We start from the raw sequence: 14,355 nt of genomic DNA on the forward strand, positions 1-14,355 counted from the left end.
ACTGAGGTTGCTGGCCTCACCAACACAGATTAGGATTGGAGCGTGATCTGAGATCCCCCGTGGGAGAATCTGAGCATTAGACACCAGTAATGCATCGGGCGGGCATAAAGAGCACGTTTATTTAAGCCTGTGCATGGTACGCAGCGGATGTGTGTGTACATTGGTGCTGTTGGGGTACCACATCCTCCATTTATCGCATAGACCCAGGGCACCCACCCGCTGTGGTATAGATGTGGCTTTAGCATGAGCTTCTAGTTGGTGGTAAATAACGAATTCTTAAACCCCTGTAGCACTGATTGAAGTGCTACCTACATGTCAAAATACAGAATCGGTAATTTTACCGATTCAGTATTTTACAGAATCGGTAAAATTACCGATTCGGTAAAATTACCGATTCTGTATTTAACATGCCCCTACATCTCCATCTTCAAATACCGGTCGGTAACGGCCGAAATCGTCTGTTACCGACTGGTATTTGCCTTCCTACATCTGGCCCTATATGTGGAACCCCGATCCAACTATAATAGGGTCTCGTCCAGATAGAAAATGTATAGTTTTTGCCCACGAGCAGTACATTAGAAGGAGACCAAACATCATGGACGGAGAGAATAGAAAAATGTCATTTATGCAGAAAATCATGAATTATTTTAAAAAGGATAAACCCATTAAAACTAGAAAAGGAATTATTATTCCTCCCCCGAATACACCTGCATCATACATGATGATAGAAAGAGGCTACCACACTTGTGTATGGTTAGAAAATTGGATAGAATACACAAAAGATGATGGAATATTAGCATTTCCAGAGTACGGAACATTTAATAGGAGAATTTTGCACAATTTACGAACTCGCATGAATGAATTCGAACCAAGGCCTAGATTAACTCTGTAGGAAGCTTTAGAAGAATGGGAGACTGAAGCTTTTGAGAGAGACAGGCCACGATGTGGCAAGAACTTGAGTACATTTTATCCCAGATATCCTCGGACACCAGAGACAAACAGATGAAACAATAGAGACAAGCCATGGTAGTAGAAGGCTTATATCCTGTACTGACCACAGAAGAAATGATTGGAAGTCAAATATCTTTATTTCGGTTGAACAAAACCATAAAAGATTCACATCATTGTTTAAAAACAAAAGGAAACTGTTTGGAGCCCAGAAGTTTCAAATCACGCCCACTTACACATTCATTATTCCTTAAAAAAAGATCCTTTGATGTCAATTGCAGTATTAAAACAATAAATACATATTTTTCTAGTTAAAAAACAAGAAAAAGCATTTGCCATTCGTTAGAATTGATACAGTCGAATGACTTGCAATAAAAATATATTTTTAAAACATACTTAATATAAACAGTATTACTTCCTTTTCCTATACAATATGTGAATAATCCTGACACCCATTCTTGTCCCCTGTGCCCAATTTCCAGCTACTATACTACATCAAATACACTAGGCTATGTCTCTATGTTCTCAGAGTCTGAGACCCCGTCTCCTTCGCACTATCTCCACAGAGAAAAGGGATCTACTTACACTAAAGACAATGGATTGAGGAGTAGTCTCACTTCTGAGAACTCTTTCGGCATCACAAAGATGCCTAAAGCCCAGAAGGCGACAAATAGGTTTTATCCATTTCTTCTTAGAATAAGTGTAGGCCGAACAAAAAAATAGTATGTGTGCCTCGTCCTCTCTTGTTCCCATAGTGCACAAATCACATTTTGCCAGGACTTCCTTCCCTACATTATCCACATTACGCACCCATTTAACAGTATTAGCCTTAATTTGCAGTATACCATAGCGAAATCTATACTACTATAATAAAGGAACAACTTTCAGCCTTTGAGGCGGGTAAACTCGGGAACCACAGCGCCAATCCACACACCCGATACACCGTTGGAATTGTCAGGGTGTGTAGATGGTTATAGGCTAGATAAATGAAAAAAAAAACGTTATTTAAAAAATGTACAGTAAAAAAAAAGTAGTCCCTCCGAAGTAGCGCCGGCCCCGGCTTACGTGCTCACGTCAGGAGCGCGGGGAGGAGCGGCGTCCAGGAGCGCGACGAGGAGCGGCGGACATGGCGCGGAAGAGGAGCGGTGACGTGAGGAGCAGCGGACAGGCCAGCGGCGGTGCGAGCAGCGGACAGGCTGGAGGAGTGGCGGCTGAGGTAAGGGAGCGGCGGACACGGTGCGGGGGAGGAGCGGTGACGTGAGGAGCAGCAGACAGGCCAGCGGCGGTGCGAGCAGTGGACAGGCACGAAGAGCGGTGGCTGAGGTAAGGGGACCCATGTCGGGGAAGGCGGGGGAAGGGCTGGGCGGGGGCCCGGGCTGCAGGAGAAAAGAGAATGCAGGCGGGGGTCGGGGCAGGTGGGGGACGGGCCGGGCGGGGACCTGGGCTGCTGGACAATGTCGGGGCAGGCAGGGGTCGGGGAAGCCTGTTCTCCCGAACAAGGTCGGGACGGGCTGCTAGTTTTAAATACAGGGACTTCGCTAAGGACGGTAGAATCTCATCGATGAAACCTTCGAAACTGCTCGCTGTTTTCACACTAAGGAACTCAAGAGTTAGGACACCTACCCTCGGGTTCCGTAGCGTTGAGCTATTAAGGTAGTCCCAGTATCTTTCTGTTAGCAGCTTTTTGCAGCCCAGGGTCAGACAATCGGGCTCAGCCCAATAGTGGTAACTCCTGAGCTTTGTATACCAATTCTGGATGTGGTTCAACCATAGCAGCAGAGTCGTATTTTTTATTTTCATAACTTCCTTTAAGGCATCTCTGTAGTCAGCTAGTTCATCTGTTGCCCAGAGACGTACCCAACATAGCAACGGTCGCAAAATGGCATGATCATCAGTGCGGTGTATGTTCAGGTCCATTGTAAGTGGAAGTAAGGGTGTGCGCCGTGGGATTGCTAATATTTGTCTGAAAAAAATATTTTTGTGTGTCATAAAGGCACATTTGGCTGTGTGGCCCCACAGTTCAGCCCCATAAAGTGAAGCAGATTGGGCTTTGGATTTATATAGCTCTAGTGCAGGGGTCACGGCTTTACAGTAACTTTTCTTGTGTCTCTTGTCTATTGGGACTAGATTTTGAACAAGAAGAGTTTTACTTCTAACCACTTGATTTCCAGTTCATTTTGGTGTCTAGAGTAATACCCAAATAATTAAAACTATGCACATACTCGATCATTTCATTATTAACTGTTAGTGTTCTTTTAAAATTTCTGTGAGTGTTAACCGCCATATACTTAGTTTTAGACAAGTTAATTTCCAAACCTTTTTCATCACAATAACATCGAAAGGCATCAAGTAGATTTTGTAATCCTCTAGGTGTCTGTGAGATTAAAATAGTGTCATCTGCAAATAACAATGCCAGCACATGTTCGCCACCCAACTTGGGAAAGTCATGCTCGCAGCCCAAGAGGGTGTCCGGTATGTCGTTGACGTACAAGGAGAATAGTGTGGGTGCCAGCACACATCCCTGCCTCACACCTCTCCTTATGTCAATGCGCTCAGTGAATTCTCCATTTGGTCCCCATCTTACCCTGGCGTAATTAGCCTTGTGAAAAGATTAATAATCTGTTTCAAAATATTCCCAGGGACCACTTGGTCTCTCAGTCTCGACCACAGGCCGCCTCTGGGCACAAGGTCAAAAACCGCCTTGAGGTCGACAAAGGCCACATACAAATGTGCCCTCTTTATATTGATGTACTTCCAGATGATACATAAAAATCTGAACACTTGATCGACAGTGCTAATTTTCCCTCTAAAACCAGCCTGGTACTTGGTTAGAGTACTGGTTTCTTCCATCCAAGCACTTAGCTTAGTTAATACTTGGCGTGCAAATACCTTCTGAAGGACGTCAAGCAGGCTAATAGGTCTGTAATGGGCCGGGTTCATTCTGTTGCCCTTTTTAAAAATAGTTACTATTTAGGCGCCCCGCTATGTCTCTGAAATTGGCGTGCCTCTTGCGATATTATTACAAACGCAATTTATATATGGAGCCCATAGCATATTTTCGTGTTTCCACAGGTCCCCCGGTATCCTACCCGGCCCAGGTGCTTTCCCGGATTTAGTTGCCTTAATGGCTACAATAGTTTCAGCCATACTAAAGGTCAGAGGGACTGACCCTATTTCATATTTGTCCAGTATGGGCTTGTTTCCAATCGGGCGATATGGTGTTGAAAAGTGTGAGGTCCAGACTTTAGCTTCGAGAAACATGTCCCTGGCGGGGGGTTCCATCTCTGGTGCCCCTAGCTATCATGCCCCAAAAGGATACCTGATTGTTTGCTTTGCATGCTTCAAGCAAATCCGACCAAATTTTTCCATCCCAAGTTTTTTTTGCCTTTGCAAGTGTCCCCTTATATAGTCTCCTTTTCTCCCTAAGCATTGGCACATCGTTACATTTTGTAGCCGCAATTAATTCCTTTTTAGCATGGCGGCAGACCTTATCATACCAAACATCCCCTTTGGCTAAATTTCGCTGGCCTGTTTTCATTGGCTTGGTGGCTTTAGTTAGTATTTCTCCCAGTACCAGAGTCATTTTTTCGGGGATCCTTGTAATAGGGATCTCGTGCACTGGGACATTGTCGAAAGGGGACAAAAGGTCAACATATAGATCGTATATTCTTTTTAAAGTGTTCTCATTCCCCAATACCACTGGCCACTTCAGTGCTCTGCGATTATTAGACAACAGTGGGTCAATGTTGGTGTGCTGGCTAGGAGATCCTCCCATGTGGGGCAAGTTAAATAATGCCAAACCAATATTCAGATTGAGTGGGAAGTGATCATTTTCGATGCGCTCATCCACTACGAGGTCTATTGCCATCGGCCAGAGTGGAATTGAGATCATTATGTAGTCCAAATGAGTACTGCAGGTACCCCGCTTAAAAGTTGGTCTGCTTGGACTATCTGAAGGAAGGTGCCCGTTACATGCTCGCAATCTGTGAGCCGCAGTCAAACACAAAATCTGAGCTGCGGCCTTTGAGCATGCTACTGATGTTTTAGTTGCAGTTCCAGGGATATTATTGGGTTCAAATTTTCTGTTAAAATCTCCCCCGATAATAAACAAAGTTTATTGGTCACAATTCGAGATAATATTATCTAGATGCTCGATGACCTCTACCTCTTTTTTTTTTTGTAAAACAGTTTTTATTGCAGATTCCAAAATTCACATGACAGTGTATACACAGTTTTGTATGCGCGGGACCTTAACGTTCACAATGGTACCAAATAGTATGTACACAGCCTTGTAACCCGTATCCCTGAGGCCGGGTGGCAACGATTGTAATCAGTACATTTTTACATTACTCAGTGGTGGCTTATTCAGTGGTCAACCGCCTTCTGCTTTTAACTTTTTTTAAACCAAACCCTCCCCTCTAGTAACTCAACAGTGTGTACTGCGAGTCCTGGTGTCGTTGGGGTGTTGTATCTCCCTCCCCATCATGACCTCTACCTCTTTATTTGCCGCAGAGGGCCTACTACAAAACGTTTAAGATGCAGACTTCTCTTTTATTAGAAGTAAATGTACAGAGAAAACAAAACATTTAGGGCCCGATGTAGGTAATCCCAGATTACCGATTCTTAAATACCGAATCATACCGATTCGGTATTTAAGAACTGGCAATCGGGATGTAGGTAATTTTACCAAATTAATTACCGAATCGGTAGGATTCGGTAATTAATGAATCGGTATTTACCGATTCTGTAATTGCCATTGATTCCTATGGGCCTTGAGGCCCATAGGAATCAATGTCAATTACCGAATCGGTAAATACCGATTCGGTAAAATTACCGAATTTGCAAAGGGGGACAGGGTGTCACTTTGACACCCTGTTGCACCCCTGATTCTGGCTTGTGTGCCATGTGGCACACATACATGCCCTAAGGGCATGTACACCTGTGCTGCACAGATGTGCATGTACACAGGAATTCGTTATTTACCATGACATAGTATGTCATGGTAAATAACGAATTCTTAAGGGACGGTGGCACTGCTTTCAGTGCCACCTACATCACAAATTTGAGATTCGGTAAATTTACCGATTCTGTAAATATACCGAATCGGTAAATTTAAGGCCCCCTACATCTCAATCACCAAATACCGGTCGGTAATGGCAGAAATCGGCCGTTACCGACCGGTATTTGGTGACCTACATCTGGCCCTTAATGACTAGTAGCGGAGATTCTGAAGATGATTATTTTGAAGATTTATTAATGAAAAATCCTCCACCTTATCAGGAAGAAATAAATAAAATTACCCCAAGTGCCCCGTTTTTAAAAACACCTTTAGTTCAGCAAATTGTACATGAGACTTCATTGGAAAGGGTACTTCAAGAAAAAGAAAGGGAAGCAATAAATAAAAATAGAAGTGAGTTATTCCAGCATATAACCCAATCAATTAAATACAAGTCCTGAAGCACTAACGAAACCAGTAACTATAGGTCCTGTTCCCTTATGTGGAGATAAGCAAGGATGTCCTAAAACTCCTGTTTTGACTACCCCAATCACGCTACCCAGAAAAGAAAATATAATAGTTGATGACCATGCAAGTGACTGTGAGTCTGTAATTTCTTTAATGGATTTGCCTATAAGAGAGCCAATAAATGATTCGTTCAGGAAAGTTACCCCTGGGTGCTCAAGAGAGGTGCAGATTGAAACATCCACAGGGACGAAAAGTGCCACTGTAGTAACCCGAGAAGAAATAGAAAGGTGGACATGAGAAATAGAAAAGCCAAAATCACAGCCAAAGTTATTGGATATATTTAAATTAAGAGTAGAATTGGAAGAAATGATAGCTGGGAATGTAGGAATAGAGAGATTAACTACTTTCAGCAAAGAAGAGTTGCTATTTATATGCAGAAGCATCACTCGAAATACAAAAATATTTCATGAAAAACTAATGAATTTGGCCTCAGAAATGGGAATTGACATAGGTAAATCTAAAGCATTGCAGAAACCATGTACAGCAGAATTTTCTAACAAAGATTTAGAGAACATGAATGTGTCAGGAAGAAAATTGCACATAAAAGAACTTTTGACATTGCAAAAATGGGGAGATTTGGATAGATGGAAAACTAGGTGGACAAAGAAAAAGGAAGAAGCACAGTAAAATCGAACAACATCTGAGTATTTAATAAAGGAAACAGAAAAGGTTGAAAGGTTGTGCCCAATGAGAGAAGTTCAAGGAGGAGGTTATGTACATGTCCCATGGACCCAACAGAATATTTTATCATTTACAAATGATTTTCCAAAGCTTAGAGAAAAACCAGTAGTATGGTACAGGCAAGTTGAAAGGTGTGTGAAGGTTTCAAAAGTTCTGCTAAAAGATTTAGATCGCTTGCTTGACATGGATTAAACCCAGATCAGTTGACTGGGGGCGAGTGCTTGCAATGTTCAACACTCCGTCCATTATCCCCTTTGGTTTTGCTTTGTTCGCCCTAAATTGGCAGGGTATGCTCAGACCTGGGTCCCTTGCTCACTTTGACACTGGATTCAAGATAGCTTGGCTGATGAGGGTTATGAACCCAGAACCGGTCCCAGGATGCTTGTTTCCGGTCCAGGGAAGACATGGCTTGCCAGTTCGGGCTGGACTGTTCCCATGAGGCACAAGGTCAGACTGATTTGCATATGGCCATGTCTGAACTGGGGTGGCGGAGTGTGCTAAAGAATGATGATGGATTAAACCCAGATCAGGTGACTGGGGGTGAGTGCTTGCAATGTTCAAAACTCCGTCCATCATCCCCTTTGGTTTTGCTTTGTTTGCCCTAAATTTGCAAGGTATGCCCAGACGTGGGTCCCTTGCTTACTTTGCCACTGGATTCAAGATAGCCTGACTGATGAGGGTTATGATCCCAAAACCGGTCACAGGATGCTTGTTTCCGGTCCAGTTAGCAATATAGTGAAAAGAATAGATTCACAGGTTAGTGACAAAGTGGGGGAAATTGTCACTGTAAAATTATTATGAACAATTATTGCCAGACCACCACCTTTCTTTCTTTGTCTGTCCTGTCGATAGACCTTATATCCTGTAGGGATTGCAACCACTAGGTCAGGATCTGAGGCACTATCCATCCAAGTCTCTGTAACAAATAATATGTCTAGGTTCCTATCCTTAATAAGGTCTGCTATTTCCTGTCGGTGCTTTACTAGAGATCGAGCATTGATGAGTGCCATCGAAATGTTAATGTTTCTTTTGGCATTCTTTTTATTGAGCAAAACATTGTTTGTAATAAAAGGAAGAGTAAGTTTACAATGAGGGCAAATATTATCAGTCAATGAAGAAATAAAGTCTGGTTCGTGCATCAAACAGTGACTGATTGAAAGGGGTCTTAGTTGCAGTAACTCTATCTTAGAATAAGAGATACGAACCTGAGAGCCTCCAGGGGTCGCGGCCCTAGGCCCGGTCCCAGCGCGGACGGGCTTGCCTTTGGCGCGCCCGCTGCGCCCACCTGCTGCGCGGATGGTCGTGAGGAGGGTGGCAGGCGTCCAACAGCTGGACCGCAACCCTTTCCTCCGCTCAAGATGGCGGCTGCAACCCTATCTCCGGGGGCGTCAACACCTGGTCGTGTGCGCCGAGGATCGGGTTCGAGCGTAACAGGAGGCAGATCACAATAGTGCAGCTATTGAATTATGAAGCACCAATTCACAGCGTAAATTATAAAATAACAGTTTTAAAATCACAGTTATCACCAATTCACGACGCAAATTATAAAATAACAGTTTTAAAATCACCGGTTGTAGCAGGCTAATCCCCCAGCTTCCGCCTCAGGGGAAAAACATGAATTAATCAGCGAGCTGCGCTTTTCCGGCGTTTTTGTATCCTGGGAGGGTGGGAGGCGTCCAACAGCTGGACCGAAACCTTTTCCTCCGCTCAAGATGGCGGCTGCAACCCTATCTCCGGCGGGGTCAACACCTAGTCGTGTGCGCCGAGGATCGGGTTCGAGCGTAACAGGAGGCAGATCACAATAGTGCAGCCATTGAATTATGAAGCACCAATTCACGGCGTAAATTATAAAATAACAGTTTTAAAATCACAGTTATCACCAATGCACGACGCAAATTATAAAATACCAGTTTTAAAATCACAGGTTGTAGCAGGCTAATTCCCCGGCTTCCGCCTCAGGGGAAAAACATGAATTAATCAGCGCGCTGCGCTTTTCCTGCGTTTTTGTATCCTGGGAGGGCGGGAGGCGTCCAACAGCTGGACCGCAACCCTTTCCTCTGCTCAAGATGGTGGCTGTAACCCTATCTTCGGGGGCGTCAACACCTAGTTGTGTGCACCGAGGATCGGGTTCGAGCGTAACAGGAGGCAGATCACAATAGTGCAGCTATTGAATTATGAAGCACCAATTCACAGCGTAAATTATAAAATAACAGTTTTAAAATCACAGTTATCACCAATTCACGACGCAAATTATAAAATAACAGTTTTAAAATCACAGGTTGTAGCAGGCTAATCCCTCAGCTTCCGCCTCGGGGGAAAAACATGAATTAATCAGCGAGCTACGCTTTTCCGGCGTTTTTGTATCCTGGGAGGGCAGGAGGCGTCCAACAGCTGGACCGCAACCCTTTCCTCCGCTCAAGATGGCGGCTGCAACCCTATCTCCGGGGGCGTCAACACCTAGTCGTGTGCGCCGAGGATCGGGTTCGAGCGTAACAGGAGGCACATCACAATAGTGCAGCTATTGAATTATGAAGCACCAATTCACGGCGTAAATTATAAAATAACAGTTTTAAAATCACAGTTATCACCAATTCACGATGTACTCAGACAGTAGAAAATAGAAGCAGCACTTGTGAGTCTGAGGAGGGACGGATAGGTACTAGAGAAAACGCCCAGGCAGAAGATAATCAAGAAATTATAAGATCTGAGCAGGACCAGTTAGGTAAAGAAAAACTAGTTCAGGAAGAAGAAGGAGAACAAAGTCAAAGCAAACAAACTCCTGAACAGGGTCAGAATAGCGTAGAAGAAAATACCCAGGCAGAAATGGCAAAGGTAATAAGCCCTGGACTAGGTCAGATAGAGAGGAATTCTGAAGACAGAAGTAATCAGATTGTGCCACAGATCAACGGAAACAAAAGAGCATTTGAAGAGACTGAAAGCACTGTGCCAGCTAAAAGACTCAGAAAAGGTGATACGTGGCCTAGTATTATCAAGAGACTGAAATAATGTCTTAAGACAATAACTGAAGAACCAGAACAAGTAGATGAAGTAACAAGTAAGTCTGGACCGTCAACAGAAAAGCCAAAAAGGAGAAGTCCAAGTTTGAAAGGACTGAATAATAAATTCAAGGGTCCTGAATGGACATATGTGATTCTTGAAGATTTCGAGAATGTAGAAATAAGTGGAGACAGTGATGAAGAGTTGAATGCTGATCGAATTGACAAAGAAGTGAGACCAACTTGAGAAATAAATTCAAAGGTTGTATTCTGTACAAACGTTACAATGAGGAGAATAAATCTCCTTAGTCTGAAATGGCATATAAAAGAGCTCCTGGAAAACCAAAAACAAACTGTATAAAGAAATTCTGTAGAATATGCATTTGTAGCCTATTTCTAGTGCTCATAGTGTGGTTAGGACTGACAATAGCCATTCCCTATCCAATAATAAACAGAATGATACTATTACACATGGAAAGGTAGCTAACATTAAGCAAGATAGAGTAGAATTAGACGCACCAGATGAGTCAGATTTACATCACAATGTGAATACAAATGATACAGGGTTTAAATGTTTTTGCTAACTTTTTAGTGCATTATGTAGAAACCATGGAAGTTAGTGACTTTTATGTGTGTATAAAACTACCAACATCAGTAGCAGAAGGAGTACCATATCACCATTTACCATTGACATATGGGATTTCATGTAGTATTTTAGCTAGTTTATTCAATAGAACTGGACAATTACACTATTATTATTCTAACATAGATGTGATTTTTTCTGAAATTCCTTTGCGCAGAAATATGAACCCTGTCCTTAGAAGTAAAGATTCACAATTCATGGGTGAATATTTTCTAACAATGAAAACATCAGATATAGCTGAAGCACATAAGGATAATGTAACATGCAGGCTACATGACAAAGAAAAGATATTTTTTAATTTAGTAGAGAAAAGGAGACATGATTTCCATAGAAAGGCCACTAAACCAAAACCTCAGATACCTAAATGGGCTGAGAGGGAAGATTTTATTGCAACAGGCAGGACGCATGCTGCTATGTCCCTGGACCTTGAAAAGAAAGGGAAAATCTGTCTCAAATGGTTAAAAACAGAATCTAACAATATATTAATTGGTTCCAGTGAATGTGAACACAATGTTCTGATAATTGGGGGTTGGGGACTAAAAGGTGGAACTGATCCAGTATTTCCTGGAGTCTATTATGTTTGTGGAAACAAAGCTTACTTTAAGCTGCCAGACCTTTGGTATGGAAGTTTCTATTTCGGAATAATATTCCCAAAGGTATACCATGTAAAAAGAATCACTGGAAGCAATGAATAATATAATGGGCTAACACGAAAGAAAAGAGACCGTTTTTCAGAAATTGTAGGAGATATATTTAGTGCATTGATACCTTCAGTGGGAGTAATTCTGAATACGCAAAGAATTTGTAAATTATCTACAGTGGTGGATCGCTTATCGACTGGCACTGCTGGAGGATTCTTAATGATCAATTCCGAACTGGTTGCGGTAAGATCAATGGTTTTGCAAAATCGACTTGCTCTTGATATATTATTGGCAAAAGAGGGCGGAGTCTGCAAAATGTTGAAGGCGCAACATTGTTGCACCTACATACCTGACAAAAGTATCGAAATTGGGAGATATGTCAGAAATATCACAAATTTGGAAGAAGAATTGAAACCATTGGAAGTTGACAGTACATGGAAGAAATTAACTGATCATATTTCTTCTATAAGTAGTTGGTTTTCTAATGTTGGAAGAAGCATTATAGGTTGAATACTGATGCCAATAATGGGAATAACCTTATTAGACTTAATAATAATGATTGGTGCAAATGCTTCAGAAAAAGAAAAAGGTATGAAGTTACTAAGAAAGGAAAGAAAAGAAAATATGATGAAATTCTACTTGGAGAAATAAAAGGAGATATTTACAAGAGAATGAAAAGTTTTCAAAGGAGAAAGGAAAAGAGAAATACTAAAGTGATAGAAGACATTGAAATGGGAAATTGCTAAAGTTGGCATCTGGTTCAGTAATTGGTGATGGCATAGAATGCCATCAAAGAGGGGATTGATGGAGCAAGGTTTCATACGTAAAGAAACTTGCTTGGATTCAACCCTCTCCAATAACATGTAATAAATTAACCAACATGTTTTGTGAATACTAATAATTACACCACACAACATTTTCTTCATCTAGGGGAAGCTTGTCTATATGCTTTACTAACAAGTAATCTGCGGCTGCCGAAAACGCAGGAACTCTTATGCGCATTCATCTACTGCATCTACGTGGTCCAACGTTCTTTGCTTTTGGTGGGAATTCTTTGCAGCTGCACAGTAGTAATAAAATGTCCGCTTTAAACACACATGCTAATGTATATGGCTATGCTTAAACTAAACTTTGCATGTCTTGCTAATCTGCTAATGCAATAGTTAAAATTAATTAATGGGATTAGAGTAGGAATAAGTGGTATACAGTGCATTCATTTATTTTCGTATTCTAACATGTTCCCTCTTTGACTTTATTATTAGTTCGTATTTGGGCCTGAAGGGTGACTGAATTCTCCATCTTGTCTGAACTCTACACATGCGCACTGAAATAATGAAACTCCTGTGTCAATGACATTGAACCACAGCCAAGGACTGTCTCACAAGCGATATGCCTGAGAACTTTACCTCTTGACCCGGTGAGGGGAAGAAGAGTCGGACAATACTATATACATTGTACATGAAATAATATGAAATGTTGTTGAGAGGAATAAACCATGGGAAAGTAAAGTTAAGGGCGGGAACATAGAACAATTAAACCAAAGAAGATGACTTCACATTAGTGGTGTGATGACCTCTTCCCCATCCCATTGACCAATCTAATGAAAGAACTACACAAATGTTGAAACATTGGGGGGTCGTACATACACTGAGAATAGTATAACTAAGCCAGGCTTAGTCTGTTAGATTGTCCGACTTGTCACAGACATGTCACTGACCCAACGTTGTGGAAGAAGACTGCGGATGTCATGTAGCTCAGAGGACTGGTCGAGCACTCTGAAAGAAGAATCGAGGAGGGAGAGAGAAGAGTTGGGAGATTAATGTAGAAGAAGAATCTGTCCATCTAGAAGGGTACAAGAGTAGCACCAGAGAGGGGTGTAATGCTGGCTGGCGTTGCACTTAGAAGACGTTACCCATCCTGTCCTGCACCTGATCTGATCCTTTCACTCCCACTAGCTGGGAGTCCGTCATTCAGCCCTTGGCCAGGGGTTGGTCCTCGCACCATTCTAGGTAGATATAAATCTGTGTGGTATGTCCTTGTACCGTTTTCCTTTTCCACCCTTCCTAGGTACCAATGCCTAGAAATCTTACGATGGGCCCGATGTAGGTAAACTCCACTTTACCACTTCTTAAATACCGAATCATACCGATTCGGTATTTAAGAAGTGGTAAATTGGAGGGGGGGAAATGTAGGTAATCCAGATGTTTTGATTACCGATTCGGTAAAAATCGGTATTTTTTTGAAGCCCATAGGAATCAATGGGCATTACCGATTCGGTATTTACCGAATCGGTAAATACCGAATCCATCAAGGGTGCAGGGGGTGTCACTTTGACACCCTCTGGCACCCCCAATACAGGCGTGGGTGCCATGTGGCAGGCATACATGCCCTAAGGGCATGTCTGCCTGTCACATGGCATAGGTGTGCATGCACACATGTGCATGCACACCGGAATCGGTATTTTACCATGAGGTTTTATTTCATGGTAAAATACCGATTCTGTAAGGCCTCTGGGACTCAGAAGAGTCCCACCTACATATGTAAAATACCGAATCGGTAACTTTACCGATTCGGTAAATATACCGAATCGGTAAACAAGGTCCCCCTACATCTCATTGACCCATTTACCGGTCGGTAACAGCCGAAATCGGCCGTTACCGACCGGTAAAGGCCACCTACATCGGGCCCTAAGTCTTTAAAGAATTTTGCTTTGATCATTATTTTCCTTCTTGAGAAGTTGGTGATTGACATGTATTGGTATTTAACCCACAAAATATTGCATAGATAAAGATTTTAAAACTCTCCCGGGTCAGTGGTCATTCAAAGAAATAAGTGTAAATGTTATTTTATGCCTATTATGCTAACAACTTGATCTATTGACATGAGGAAATTAAGCACTAAGGTATTAAAGTTTTGGTAAGA

The sequence above is a fragment of the Lissotriton vulgaris genome, chromosome 1_1 (assembly GCF_964263255.1).
Source record: "Lissotriton vulgaris chromosome 1_1, aLisVul1.2, whole genome shotgun sequence".
Classification (NCBI taxonomy): Eukaryota; Metazoa; Chordata; class Amphibia; order Caudata; family Salamandridae; genus Lissotriton; species Lissotriton vulgaris.